A 13,967-nucleotide genomic window follows, 5' to 3' on the forward strand; every position below is an offset into this window, starting at 1 on the left:
ACCACGGGCGGATGCCATTTACAATACCATGGGTAAATTCCATGGGTCAATGAATAATATGGGTGGATGAGTACCATGGGCTGATTCCATTTTCCATTCAGATCACGAATCCCTTAACAAAATTTATCTGACCAAGGAAAGACTGCATTGCTTTTTTAATATGGGGTAAATATATCTCAGAAATTTCCTTGATCCTATGTGGGTCAATATGGATTCCTGATTTGGATACTATGAATCCAAGAAGTTTTCCTTCGCTCAACACTAACAAAAAAAAGAAATTGGGGTTAAGCGAAATTCCATATTTTTGACAACGTTGAAAGATTTGTTTTAGGTCTCTTAGATGATTACTACGTTTTTTTAGAATATATCGTTATGTCGTCTAAGTAGATTACCACTGACCTGTTTACTAATCCCTTAAACACAATGTCCATGGCTCTTTGAAATGTGGCACCAGCATTGATTAGCCAAAATGGCATCTTTTGATAAGCAAAAGTGCCCCATTTCATTTTGAACGTAGTTTTCAATTGATCATCCGAATGGACTAAGATTTAATTATACCTTGAAAAGCCGTCTAAAAAGGACATTAACTCTGACCCTATGACTGATTGTAATATCTGTTCCATGGTATCCTTTTAGCAAGCTTTATTGAGGTTGCGAAATTCTATACAAATCCAAATATCACCATTTTTATTTCTGACTGGGACAAGATTGGAGACCCATCTGGAATGTCTGATAGGAAAAATAGTCATGGTTCTTAGTAATTTGTTTAACTCAGATTTAATCCAGCTTTCCAAATTAGGATGTATTTTCCTTAATTTCTGCTAAATAGGTTTTTCATTGGAGATCATAGGAATTGTGTGCTGGATAATTTAAGTGTCATAGGTTTTAAGATTATCGTAATTCCAAGCGAAGACACTCTTGTATTGTTTCAACAATCGAATAAAAACTGATTTTTCTTTAGATGTTAGGCCAAAACCTAGGTTGATGTTTTGTGGTTTCATGTCCATCCCCAAATTTATTAATTCATATCTCAGAGTCGAACTCTGGAGTTTTGAATAGGTGGATCGTTTAAATATGTCCTTTAAGTCATATAGGTCCTCTAACTTGACTACGGATTTTGGTATAGTGTTATTGTTGTTTTCTTGTTCCATTTGATTGTCATGTTGGTCTTCGTCAATTATCTGATCATTGTAACAACCTTCTGAAGTAAGAAAACTCACGATATCAGGGTCATTTTTGAAGACTCTCCAGTTGGTAATGTTATCGGAAATAGAGGGTCTAAAAATTAATTCAATAGAAAATCTATCTAGGTTGTAGTCCTCTGATGGAATAAGCTTGGAAGCTACATTAGCAAGAAGATCGGCGCTAGCATTTTGGAGTCTTGGAATAGATGAAATATTAACGCTGTAAAGTGTGAGGTCAGGTATTGTACTAGGGATTGATAGTGTTTCAAATGCCCCGACAGACAGTGTATAATATTTCTTAATTTTCTAATGACAATCTCAAAGTCTCCAAATACTTGAAGGTATTTGATATTAAGTCTGATTTCTTTGTATAACCCTTGAACCAATGCTTCATATTCAGCGGTGTCGTTTGTGCAATCGAATTCAAGTCTACATGCTAACATGGTTTTTTTCTCCTCTTGGACTAACTAATATACAACCTGCTCCTGCTCCATCGTTGGATTTAGAACCATCAAAAAATAATTTCCAAAACAAGATTTTATTTACTGGTTTATCTACAAAATTGATACATCTAGAAGTGTCAGTTTGAGAAAAAATTTCTATCTGAGATAAAATGGAATTTTCCCAAAAATGTGAAATGTGAGCGTTGAAATTTCCTAAGAATGACTCAACAGAAAAATTTTCGATTATGTTAATGTTATACACTACAGGCTTGTTTTCTCCTTCTAACTCTGTCACTATATACTTTTGACGTTTTTCTCGTTCAACTTTGATCTGATTTGGTTTGCCGTTGTAGGGGAGCCACATATGAGACCAGTCGGTTGCAAAGTAACCGTGAAGTTTCTCTGACCAATCCCTACTGAGGATTAGTCCATAAAATTCAGGAATGTCAGCCATAAGTATATCAATGACTTGACACACTTTTGGGTTTGATGAAAGTCTTATGGTTACTTGATTAGTTTCTTCGACGACTTCGACTTGAGACCGATCTAGCTGTATGAATACTACAAATTTCTGAGGCTGAACATTTAACATAGCGCAAACCTTCCTAGGTAAAATGTTAGATGATGCACGAGAATCAACTAGACAGTTGTGCAAATTTTTATTAAAAACTTCAAAAGTAAGGAGAAATGGTGGAGTATGGGATTTGGATCTTCTGCCAATCAAAGCAATGCCGGTTTGGTCGATTTCATTTACAATGCTATTTGCAGGTCTTCCCATTTCATGAGCAGCCTGTGAAATCACAACGACGGGAAGAGGAATAGTAGGTATTGCATTGAGTTCTTTTAAGAGTAATTTATGTTGATGTTTTAACTTACTGAGCTCATGAAGGGTAATGTTTGCTTTGGTTTTCTTCATATCTTCAATAATGTTGTATTCCATTTCATCTGAGATGATAAGTGTTTTAGATGAATATGTCGAATCAGATTGGATTGGGTTTGTCTGAGTAGACATTGGTGATGATTTTTTACCTACGATTTTATCCCTGGGAGGTGGAATTGGGTTTTTTTGTTTTGTACTAGACTGTGGAGGATCGATTTGATTTCTACCTCTATTGGAAACAGGTAATGCTTCTTGATCTTCCTCATTTGGAAGAATGAAGTGCCACATTCCTTGTAGTTCTACGATTTCTTCATCGTCGGTTTGTTCCTCATTTGAAACTTCTTCCTCTTCCCCTTTTGATTCAGCGTTTGTTATAACATTTGGAGGTTTAGAATCGCTTGGAGGATTTCTTTTATAGGGTCTAAAATATTTCTTGGAAGAGGTTTCTGCTACTTGTTTCTTTATATCAACCATTTCATTGGACATGGTATTCAAGACTTTTTGGAACCCTTCGAGGTCGAAAGCGTCTTTCGGTTGTTTCTTCTTAGAATCGTCTCTAAAGGACACATTTTTAGATTTCCTTTCATCTAAAGCATTTTTATTTTCTACGGCTAGGATATGTTTCTCTACAGCTATTGCCTCTTTCATATTTTCTGCTAATGTTGGCTTGGCAGCTCTATCTACAAAGATGGCTGAATTTGAAGGTAAAGCAGAAATATACCATTCATTTTGGACTTCATCACTAGGCTTAGATGCTGTTGGTATTTTGTTTAATAATTTATTGAAGCGAGAGTTGAAGTCCTTAATTGGTTCCTTTGGTTCGGCTTTTAAATTAGAGAGGTCATTTATTAAGGTTGTTGTGGACCTATCATCCCAAAATTTTGTTAAAAATTGTTCTTGAAATGTATCCCAGTTATTAATGTAGCCTGATGGTAATGAAAAATACCATGACCTTGCTGCTCCTTGTAAAGTATAGGGAAATAATCTTACAACTCTGTCCTCTTCTGTTAATCCATTCAAATTAACAGATAGCATAAAATTATTTATGTGTTCTTCGGCTAATAGGCCATTGTCAGAATTGAATTTGGGCAACCATTTCTCAAGATGAGCTGGTAATTGAGATAAAGATCCAACCACTCTTACAGCCCCTGGGTTGGCCCATAGCCTCGGTAGATTTTGCACCATCATCGGATATGAGTAGAAGAAGGTGTGGCAGTAGTTGAAGGTGATTGGGTAGAGGAGGATGCAGCTCTTGTACCTGTATGAATCACGATCTGTAGTTTAGGGATGGATGAGTTACCTTATGATGATATGAGTGGGATGGCAGAAGAAAATGATGATAGAACCTCACTATGAGATTCTGCGGGTGTTTTCTTAGCTTTCTTATGACTTGGTAGAGGAAAATCAACTAGTGGGATTCCTAGTTTTTTTCTCTCTTCTCTAGTCATTCATTGAGATGGGGTTTGATGAGAAGTGACACTACCTTGGGATAACTCAAATTCTTCTTGAGATATTGAAATCCCATGTAACTTATGGATTAAAGTTTGTAATTGAGGGGGCTCTGAAGAAGAATGATTTGGCTTGTTTAGGATTTCAGTAATGTAATCTATATTTTTCTTTTCAACTTCTGGTTCAAAAATAGGAGATTCGGAATGAGAATGAGAAGTTGAGGGTGATGGTCAGATGTATATTTACTTGCCATTCACATTCAAGCCCTCCTTCTAGCGCCAAATATGTTAAAGGCACGAAAATCGGGACTCCAACAAGGGGGATAACCACCCGGTCCGGACCTTAGGACAACTGCTTTTTCGTTTGGAATAATGGCTCTGACTCGGGATGATGGGACTAGTTTCTCAATCTACTTATAATTTTCGTGCTAACGGGATGTTGTTTTTCTTTTCTGGATTTTATGAGGTAAATACTTATTCTAAAATTGATCTATCTTCTAACTATCATATGCAATCTATCATAATCAAAGAAAACATATAACTTTAAAACTATCCCGGGAGTAGCGTTTATATATGCGATCTAAAATGATTTCGAAAAGTAATTGATAATAAATATCATTCAATTATGATAAGAAGAGAATTCATTTAATAATGATCGTTTCGTATAGAAATTTAGCTGAAACGATATGAGAGATATATCGCATAAAGATTCATTCATATATTCAGCATAAAGAATAAATCATCATCATACAAAAGTGCAATAATGATAACTAAGAATTTAAACTTTCATACATAAATAACTTAAAATGGTTTGTTGCTTGATACACAAGTAAAAAGCATTAAGAGATAGAAGTACCATTTGTAATACGTCCTACTCATGTGCTCAAGAAATATTGACCTACTTTCAAATCATTGAACATCAACTAAGAATACAGAAGTGAAATTTTAGTAGAAGATGCTAAACTCAAGTAGAAAATAAATCCTATTGCATTAACTTTACCAAAAGCTCCTCAAAGGGACAAAAGTGCATGTTTTGAAGAACGTTTTTGATAAAAATTTTGGATCCCTCTTTAAATGCATGAGAGGGGTTTAAATACTAATCTATGAAAGTAAAAATAGAAATTACAAAAATATATGAGGAGGTTTAAACGACCTGCCTCATTTTAAGAGAAAATAAATAAAATATGCCTATGACTAATCCTACATTTGATCTTTGAGATCACAAATATCTAGTGTAGGATTAAGGAGTGTCGGTTGGCCGACTTCAGCTTTCAGTTGTCCTGCAAATACGATAATGGTGAGTGCTGGCATCATTTTCTCGGTTGAAGTAATCAAGCACCTCAGGGTCATCCATTGGTTGTGCGGTTTCATTAGGTATTGCCAATATGCTTCCCAGTTTAATCTGGTTACTCGTCTGATCGCATCTGCCCTTTCCTCTACTGCCTGTTTCCATACTGCTTGAAGCTGTTTTGCATTTGGAAGAAAGCCAGGAGTGGTTTCTGCTACCAAATTAACATTGTGTAAATTCTCATTCACACATTCGATGACGTTGTTTGCTACTGGTGCTGCATCCTCCATTGCCTATTCTGCCTCTCTGAGTTGAGAATCCCAATTCACAATAAGATTTCTTTATGCAATTCATATAATTTGGGCATATCTGCTCTTTTCCCATTCTCGAATTTCTGCCAATTTAATAAATTTGAAACTTTCTTAGGAATAGCATCATATTCAAGTCGCAATTCCACAACTTGATTCATTATGTTATCGCTCATTTTGCAATGAGGATTCCACTGCAAAATATTTTGGCATAATAACTCTTTCTGTTGTAAAAAGATGGAAACTGAGGCCAAGCACTTCTGTGACAAACTGTTCAATCTTTGGGTCATATAACTGCACTTCTTTACCTATTAAACTGATTTGATGTGCTATCTGCATTTGCCGAAACTCCTGTTGAAGTTTAGCTAACTACATTTATGCTTTTTGGTTGGTACTGGCTTGCTGTAACTATTGTTCTAATAACAAAATTTTGTCTTCTTTTTCTTTGAGTAGCAGTTGTACCTTCATTGCCTTGTCAATGGTCGTTGAAGCATATGCGCCTGTGAACTGCAAGAGTCTAGTGAGGTTAGCCGATGGATCTGTGGATGGGTCTTTCCAGAGAACATCTAGAGGTTCATCCTCAGGAGTGAGCACGGAATCCAACTTTCTTTTCTTTATCTGTCTTTTAACGACGACTTTGTGTTGAGAGCTGTAGAATACATCTAGAGGTGGAATTTCCTCTATTCTCAATACAATCTCAGATGTGGAGCAATGGGAATATGCTCAGTTTCCTGAGTGCTAACAACTCCTCCTGTTACAATTTTTGTGGTCATTTCTTGTTGGTTTGTTGGTAGCTCTGTGATTTGTTCCTCTGTGTTGAGTCTCTTATTGAAATTGTTCCATTCTTCTTCTAAATCAATTACACGCAGCTTTGCTCGCTGTGTAAGGGGAGTTGAGGTTTTGGCTTGTTTTATGAGCGAAGTCTGCTGATCTGACTTTGCTGTTGACTGGGCCGTGTCTTTAATCGATTCCTCACTCTTGTTATGTTTATTCTCTGATGTTTTCTCAAATTGTTCAATAGACTTTTCTGAAGACTCATTTCCAGAATTTTTTTTGGAATTTTCCTTTGAGTCCCCATCTATGCTTGCACTGGGAGTAGGATCTCTCATTGGCTCAATGAGTAGTTTGTCTAATGGTACCTTAGATAACCTCTTTTCCTATAGTTATCAAATGTTTGGAGACCTTCTTGGTCAAAAAGTATTTGTGCCATATGCTGTACTTCTTTGAAGATGTTTTTCTACAGGAAAACATCATCAAAGGGGTCTTTTTCATGGGTAAATATTCTTATTTTGACCATTGTGTTAAAATCTTTGACAATACTAAAGGGATTATATTGTCTTCCCGAGAACTTGGGTAATTGCAAAGATAATACATTGTCAACCTCTTTGAAAGCATGTCCTAAGTCATGCAATGCAAATACTCCACATATTACAGGAAATTGAGGCCAAATGCCCTTCTTGGAATCCTTCAATATCTTACTCATCCCTCCTTCGCTGCATGTCTGATAAGCTATCTCTCTAGCCATCAATTTGTCTGGGACATAGAAAGGTAAAACATGGGCAGAGGCAATATTGTCGAACACTCTAATATATGTGAATAATTCTTCCTCGAACCATCTGGCTATGGGGAGAATATCTACTTTGGTTCGTTGGGAGAACCTAGGGGTATCTCGGTTGTAAACCCTTTTGTGAATCGAAAGCATAACCCCATGAAAAATCTTGAAGAAGTGTGGTGTGAAATTAGACTCCCACATGTCTTTGTGATATATTTGAATAGGAAGTGGATTTTGAGCAGTCCACTTCCATCCCATAAGAGGAAACTTGGAACCAAAACAAATAGCATCCATAACATAGGCACTCATGAAAAATGGAGGGTAAACCCTCGAAGCAATACTCCTTTTTATTTTGTACTCTAAAATCATTGTAGCTAAGTTATCAGACAGGATTTGGGCCCAATTCATTATTGTAGCATTGACGGCTACATCTATTAAGGGTAACCATTCTGATGAGAATTTGATGCTGTCTGGTTTACCAAACAATCTACATAACACAGCGGCAACACACAGAAAGGGGAACTAAGAGAACTGATGGTGTACATACCATTCTTATATTTTTTTATTCTTTCTTCGTTGTTTAACCAATTCTTCATGCATTCTCCTGGGTCTTCATTTTACTTGACGACTTCTCGATAAACTGTCTGTTGTAGATGGCCCGCGACTCTGTTAGATGGTACATGAGTCTCAGGTTGTCTGGAGTAAATGACCCTATGAATTATTGGCTTGCCATCCTGAATTATCTATCTGATATATCTGCATCGTCTATGATCGACTTAACCATGTCGGTATAAGGAAGTATCTTTGATCTTGCTGCAATGCGGTGCAAGAATGAGCACGCAAGTTCAGTCAGAGTAGCATTAGAAGAAATGCATCTATCCACTGTAACTGTTGTTTCCACAACTCTCAGTTGTTCTTCCTCTAATAGCTGATACATAGTCTCCCATGTGGACGTCCCTGCATCTTGATTACAAGTAGTATCTGTGAACAGGGGGGTCATCTCTGATTTCTCAGAAGTGGGTGCCTTTCATTTCTTCACCATTTTTTCGGATTTCTTACTCTGTGTGTTCTTCCTGAAAGTTACAAGGGGAGAGCAGAATAGGATAAAAATGATAGTGAATGCAAAAAAAAATCAATAAAAGGACAAAATAAAGGTGACGGATGGTCTTAATTCTAAATCACGTTAGAAGATATCAACTTGCGTCAAATGGTCTTTCACACCTGATCGTAATCATTCTTTTAATAAATTTCCACTAATGAACCGTTATCATTAACTTAATGTCCATCACTTCACATCGAAAGTCAGGAAGCACTCTCCTAGAACCGTGAGCCCTTTGAGTTGCGATAAAATTGATTTGCTACGCAATATCGTAGATCGCTATATCGCAAAAACTCATTTACGTTAAGACTTAACGTCGTGTGAGTTGCTGTGATATGTGATATGCAAGATGCTATCACATTTCACAATATTTTCTTATGCTTTATTGAGTAGTGCTGCATGGTTGAAAATGCGATGCGAGACGGTTATAGGAGTTTTATGATTTTGCATTTCGTGGATCGCGATTTCATGGGGTAACTTTTTATAAGGAATTTCTGTTGTAATCGTTTTGCGATGCGAGAATCTATCGTTTAAAAGATGGTCTTTTCAAGGGTTATTTTAATATTTACGACTTTCCGGTATAAAGTTACTTTTAGGTTATTTTACCATGTGGCGCTTATTTATGAAACTCATCATCTGTGAAGTCTTATGCGATAAAGTATGAAATTTTCCATGATTTTTCAAGTTCTGTTTTGACATCTTATTTTATTCTAAAAATAAAAAGGCATGACTAGATGCTAGGATTGATTTTTTGGAAGGGTCCCCATTTATTAATGTTATTACTAATACTAGTAAATGGGTGGGGTGGAGGGGTTGTTGATAAGCACAACAATTGGTGATTCACTTGGAAGAACCAGTTATCTTAGAGAGTTTTTTGAATTTTCTAAAACTTCCAAAATAGAGATGGTTTTGAAAATGAAATTACATTGTACGAAATAAGGTAAATAGTGTTGTTTATTAATAACATCTTTTTTTAAGTATATTTATTCTGATTATATTCTTCTCTGATTTAGTAATTTTACTCACATCAGCGATTACTTGGTTGTAAAGATAAAACAAAAGAATCTCGTTAGATCAGTTTTGGTGTACTCATTTGTCATAGGTAGAGCCTCTACTGCCATCAAGCGTTCATAGCCTCCACAGGGTTACCTGTTACCCAACAATGATCGAGTGTCCCACTGGAGAAGAATGCAATGTTCAAAGATAAATCCTCATATACACTTATCGCTTTTTTCTTTTATTATTCCTTTTGATTTCTTAAAGAACAATGTCTTGGTTTGGTGGCCAAAATTGACAGTTCCATTCACTTGATTTATAACTTAACTAAACAAGCTAGCTCTTGATAAGACCCCTTTTCTTTTGATTGAAACAATCTCGAGCCATTACCCTGTTTTGATATTCAATATGGCAATGTTAGTTAGTCATAATCTTTATAATCATGATAAGTCGGCTCTTGATGAGACCTCTTATTCTTTAATTTAAAGTGTATAATTGGATTATACCTCAAATCTTGCAAGTTCCTCGAGTCTGGGGGAGTCATTGGTTCCTTAAGAATTTTCTTGGACGATAATTGTAGAGTTAAAAAATAGCTTTTCCGCAGAGAGTCTCTGCTTTGTTATTGATACTTTTTGTGACTAATGTAAGGAAAACTTCTCCCTAAGGTTGATTCTAACCAAAACTCAGATAGTTGAAACAGAAGAACAGGCATATCTTTTCAAAATAATAGCACTTAACCATATTTTTCATGAATGGAGATTAATTTTCATAACCATTTCTACTTATACAAGCGAAAAACAAAATTGAAATGAGAAACTATTATTTTCGTATGATTGCCTTTCTCTTCATGGGATTCATCCCAATTTAATACTAAGTCTCCAAGTTGAAAATATTTTCTAGATACTAAGTTTGAATCAAAAGAGGCTTTAACTAATTGTTGATGATGCTCGTGGGTAATTCTACCATTTTCTCGTTCCTCTTCAAGTTTAAGAATTTGTAATTGTCTTAGTTGCATGGATGAGGAAGGAGTTTCTTCAATGAATTGAACTAAGGCTAGTGAAGGAATAGCTAGATTTGTTGGTAAGACCACTTCTTTCCCATAAACTAAATCAAAAGGAGAAGTGTCAATGGAGGTTTTCTGAGTTATTTGATCTGTGCAGAGAGCATACACTAAAGACTTATGCCAGTTTTTTTGGTTTTGATCAATAGTCCGTTTAATAATTCTAATAAGGTTTTTGTTCATTGATTCGGCTAACCCAATTCCTTGTGGATAATAATTAGCAGAATATTTGAATTTGAAACCTCTTTTGAGAGAAAATTTTGTCATGGCATTGCCTGAGAAATAGGATGCATTATCAAACATTAAGGCAGAAGGCAAGCCAAACCTGGTGATGATGAATTGATCTATAAATTCAATGATATTCTCAGAGTTGGTTGTCCTAAGTGGAACTGCCTCTACCCATTTGGTAAAGTAGTCAGTAGCTGTAAGACTATATTTTTGATGTTTAGAAGAACGAGGAACAATCTCACCTATTATGTCTAATCCACATTGTTCAAATGGTTGATCAATGTTGATCGGCTGTAATGGCAATGATGGTTTCTTCTATCTTCGAGTAGCAGTTTGGAAAATCTTACATCTCCTTACGTAATTGTGTGCATCTTTAAATAGAGTTGGCCAGCAGTAGCCAACACATAGGATTTTGTGTTGTAGCATCTCCTGCATAGTGTCCGCCCGCTGATCCGTCATGGATTTCCTCATAAATTTGTACTTCACTATCTCGAGGCAGCGACTCTGATATGTTGGATGCTCCTGCCAACATCCTGCAAAAACCTTGACCTTTTACGATGTTTGCTGGTTTAATTATAGTGTCATATTCTTGTAGGGTCGTGACCCAATTTGCTCTCTTTTCGCCCACATATTTTTGTACCGGAAGATTTCTTACAGCTGGAAATGGTACTATTATTTTGGTGTGAGTCTTGAGAAGGAAAGGTCTGAAGTGTTTAATTGCTTTGAAAACGGCATAATCTTGTTTGTCAACATCAGAGTAACTTAATTCAGCTCCTTCTAAATTTTAACTAAAGAAAGCAATTGAGGCTTCAACTTTATCTTGATTCACTTGTGTGAGTATGGCGGCATATGATTTCTCGGAGGCAAATGTATATAAGGTGAAAGGATTGGAAAAATTTAGCATTGGTAGAGATGGGGCATTTATAATTGCTTGTTTTATCAAGCTGAACGCTTCATGTTCCGAATGACCCCATTTGAAGAGAATTTTTCTTTATCATGGTTTGGAGGGGTGACACAATCCTTGAGAAGTCAGGGATGAATCTCTTATCAAAACGTATATGACCAAGGAAAGACTGCATTGCTTTTTTATTATGGGGTAAAGATATCTCAGAAATTTCCTTGATCCTATGTGGGTCAATATGGATTCCTGATTTGGATACTATGAATCCAAGAAGTTTTCCTTCGCTCAACGCCAAAAAAAATAAAATAAAATTGGGTTTAAGCGAAATTCCATATTTTTGACAACGTTGAAAGATTTGTTTTAGGTCTCTTAGATGATTACTACGTTTTTTAGAATATACCATTATTTCGTCTAAGTAGATTACCACTAACCTGTTTACTAATTTCTTAAACGTAATTTCCATGGCTCTTTGAAACGTGGCACCAGCATTGACTAGCCCAAATGGCATCTTTTGATAAGCATAAGTGCCCCATTTTGTTCTGAACATAGTTTTCAATTGATCATCCGGGTGGACTAAGATTTGATTATAACCTGAAAAGCCATCTAAAAAGGACATTAACTCTGACCTTGTGACTGATTGTAATATCTTTTCCATGGGGGGCAATGGAAAATTATCCTTTTGGCAAGCTTTATTGAGGTTGCGAAAGTCTATACAAATCCGAATATCACCATTTTTCTTTCTGACTGAGATGAGATTGGAGACCCATCTGGAATGTTTGATAGGAAAAATAATCTTGGCTATTAGTAATTTGTTTAACTCAGATTAATCTGGCTTTCCAAATTAGGATGTATTTTCCTTAATTTCTGTTGAACAGGTTTTTCATCAGAGATCATAGTAATTGTATGCTGGATAATTGAAGTGTCATAGGTTTTAAGATCATTGTAATTCCAAGAGAAGACACTCTTGTATTGTTTCAACAATCGAATAAAAGCTAATTTTTCTTCAGATGTCAGGCCAAGACATAGGTTGATGTTTTGTGGTTTCATGTCAATCCCCAGAGTGATTAATTCATATCTCAGAGTCGAACTCTGGAGTTTTGAATTGGTGGATCGTTTAAATCTATCATTTAAGCCATATAGATCCTCTAACTTGACTACAAATTTTGGTATAGCGTTATTGTTGTTTTCTTGTTCCAGTTGATTTTCATGTTGGTCTTCATCAATTTTCTGATCATTGTAAGAGCCTTCTGAAGTAATGAAACTCATGATATCTGGGTCACTGTTGAAGACTCTCCAGTTGGTAATGTTATCGGGAATAGAGGGTCTAAAAATTAATTCGATAGAGAATCTATTTGGGTTGTAGTCCTCCGATGGAATAAGCTTGGAAGCTACATTAGAAAGAAGATCAGCACTAGAATTTTGGAGTCTTGGAATAGATGAAATATTAAACACTATAAAGTGTGAGGTCAGGTCTTGTACTAGGGATTGATAGTGTTTCAAATGCCCCGACAAAAAGTGTATAGTTTTTCTTACTTGTCTAATGACAATCTCAGAGTCTCCAAATACTTGAAGGTATTTGATATTAAGTCTGATTTCTTTGTATAACCTTTGAACCAATGCTTCATATTCATCGGTGTTTTTTGTGCAATCGAATTCAAGTCTACATGATAACATGGCTTTTTCTCCTCTTGGATTAACTAATATACAACTTGCTCCTGCTCCATCGTTGGATTTATAACCATCGAAAAATAATTTCCAAAACAAGGTTTTATTTACTGGTTTATCTACAAAATTGATACATATAGAAGTGTCAGTTTGAGAAAAAATTCCTATCTGAGATAAAATGGAATTTTCCAGAAAAAGGTGAAGTGTGAGCATTGAAATTTCCTAAGAATGACTCAACAGAATAATTTCTGATTATGTTGCTGCTATACGCTACAGACTCGTTTTCTCCTTCTAACTCTGTCACTATGTACTTTTGATGTTTTACTCGTTCAACTTTGATCGGATTTGGTTTGTCGTTGTAGGGGAGCACATATGAGACTAGTGGGTTGCAAAGTAATCGTGAAGCTTTTCTGACAAATCCGTACTGAAGATTAGTCCATTAAATTTAGGAATGTCAGCCACAAGTATATCCTTGACACACTTTTGGGTTTGACGAAAGTCTTATGGTTACTTGATTAATTTCTCCGACGACTTCGACTTGAGACGGATCTAGCTGTACTATTTTTACCGCAGATTTCTGAGGCTGAACATTTAACTTAGTGCAAACAGTCCTAGGTAAAATGTTAGATGATGCACCAGAATCAACTAGACAGTTGTGCAACTTTTTATTAAAAACTTCAAAAGTAAGGAGAAATGGCGGAGTATGGGATTTGGATCTTCCACCAATCAGAGCAATGTCGGTTGGGTCGATTTTATTTGCAATGCTATTTGGAGGTCTTCCCATTTCATGAGCAGCCTGTGAAATCACAGCAGTGGGAAGAGGCATAGTAGGTACTGCATTGCGTTCTTTCAAGAGTAATTTATGTTGATGTTTTAACTTACTGAGCTCATGAAGAGTAATGTTTGCTCTAGTTT

Source organism: Pinus tabuliformis, chromosome 7 (genome assembly GCF_031772625.1).
Source record: "Pinus tabuliformis cultivar Carrire ecotype Pingquan chromosome 7, CPIR1, whole genome shotgun sequence".
Taxonomy (NCBI): domain Eukaryota; kingdom Viridiplantae; phylum Streptophyta; class Pinopsida; order Pinales; family Pinaceae; genus Pinus; species Pinus tabuliformis.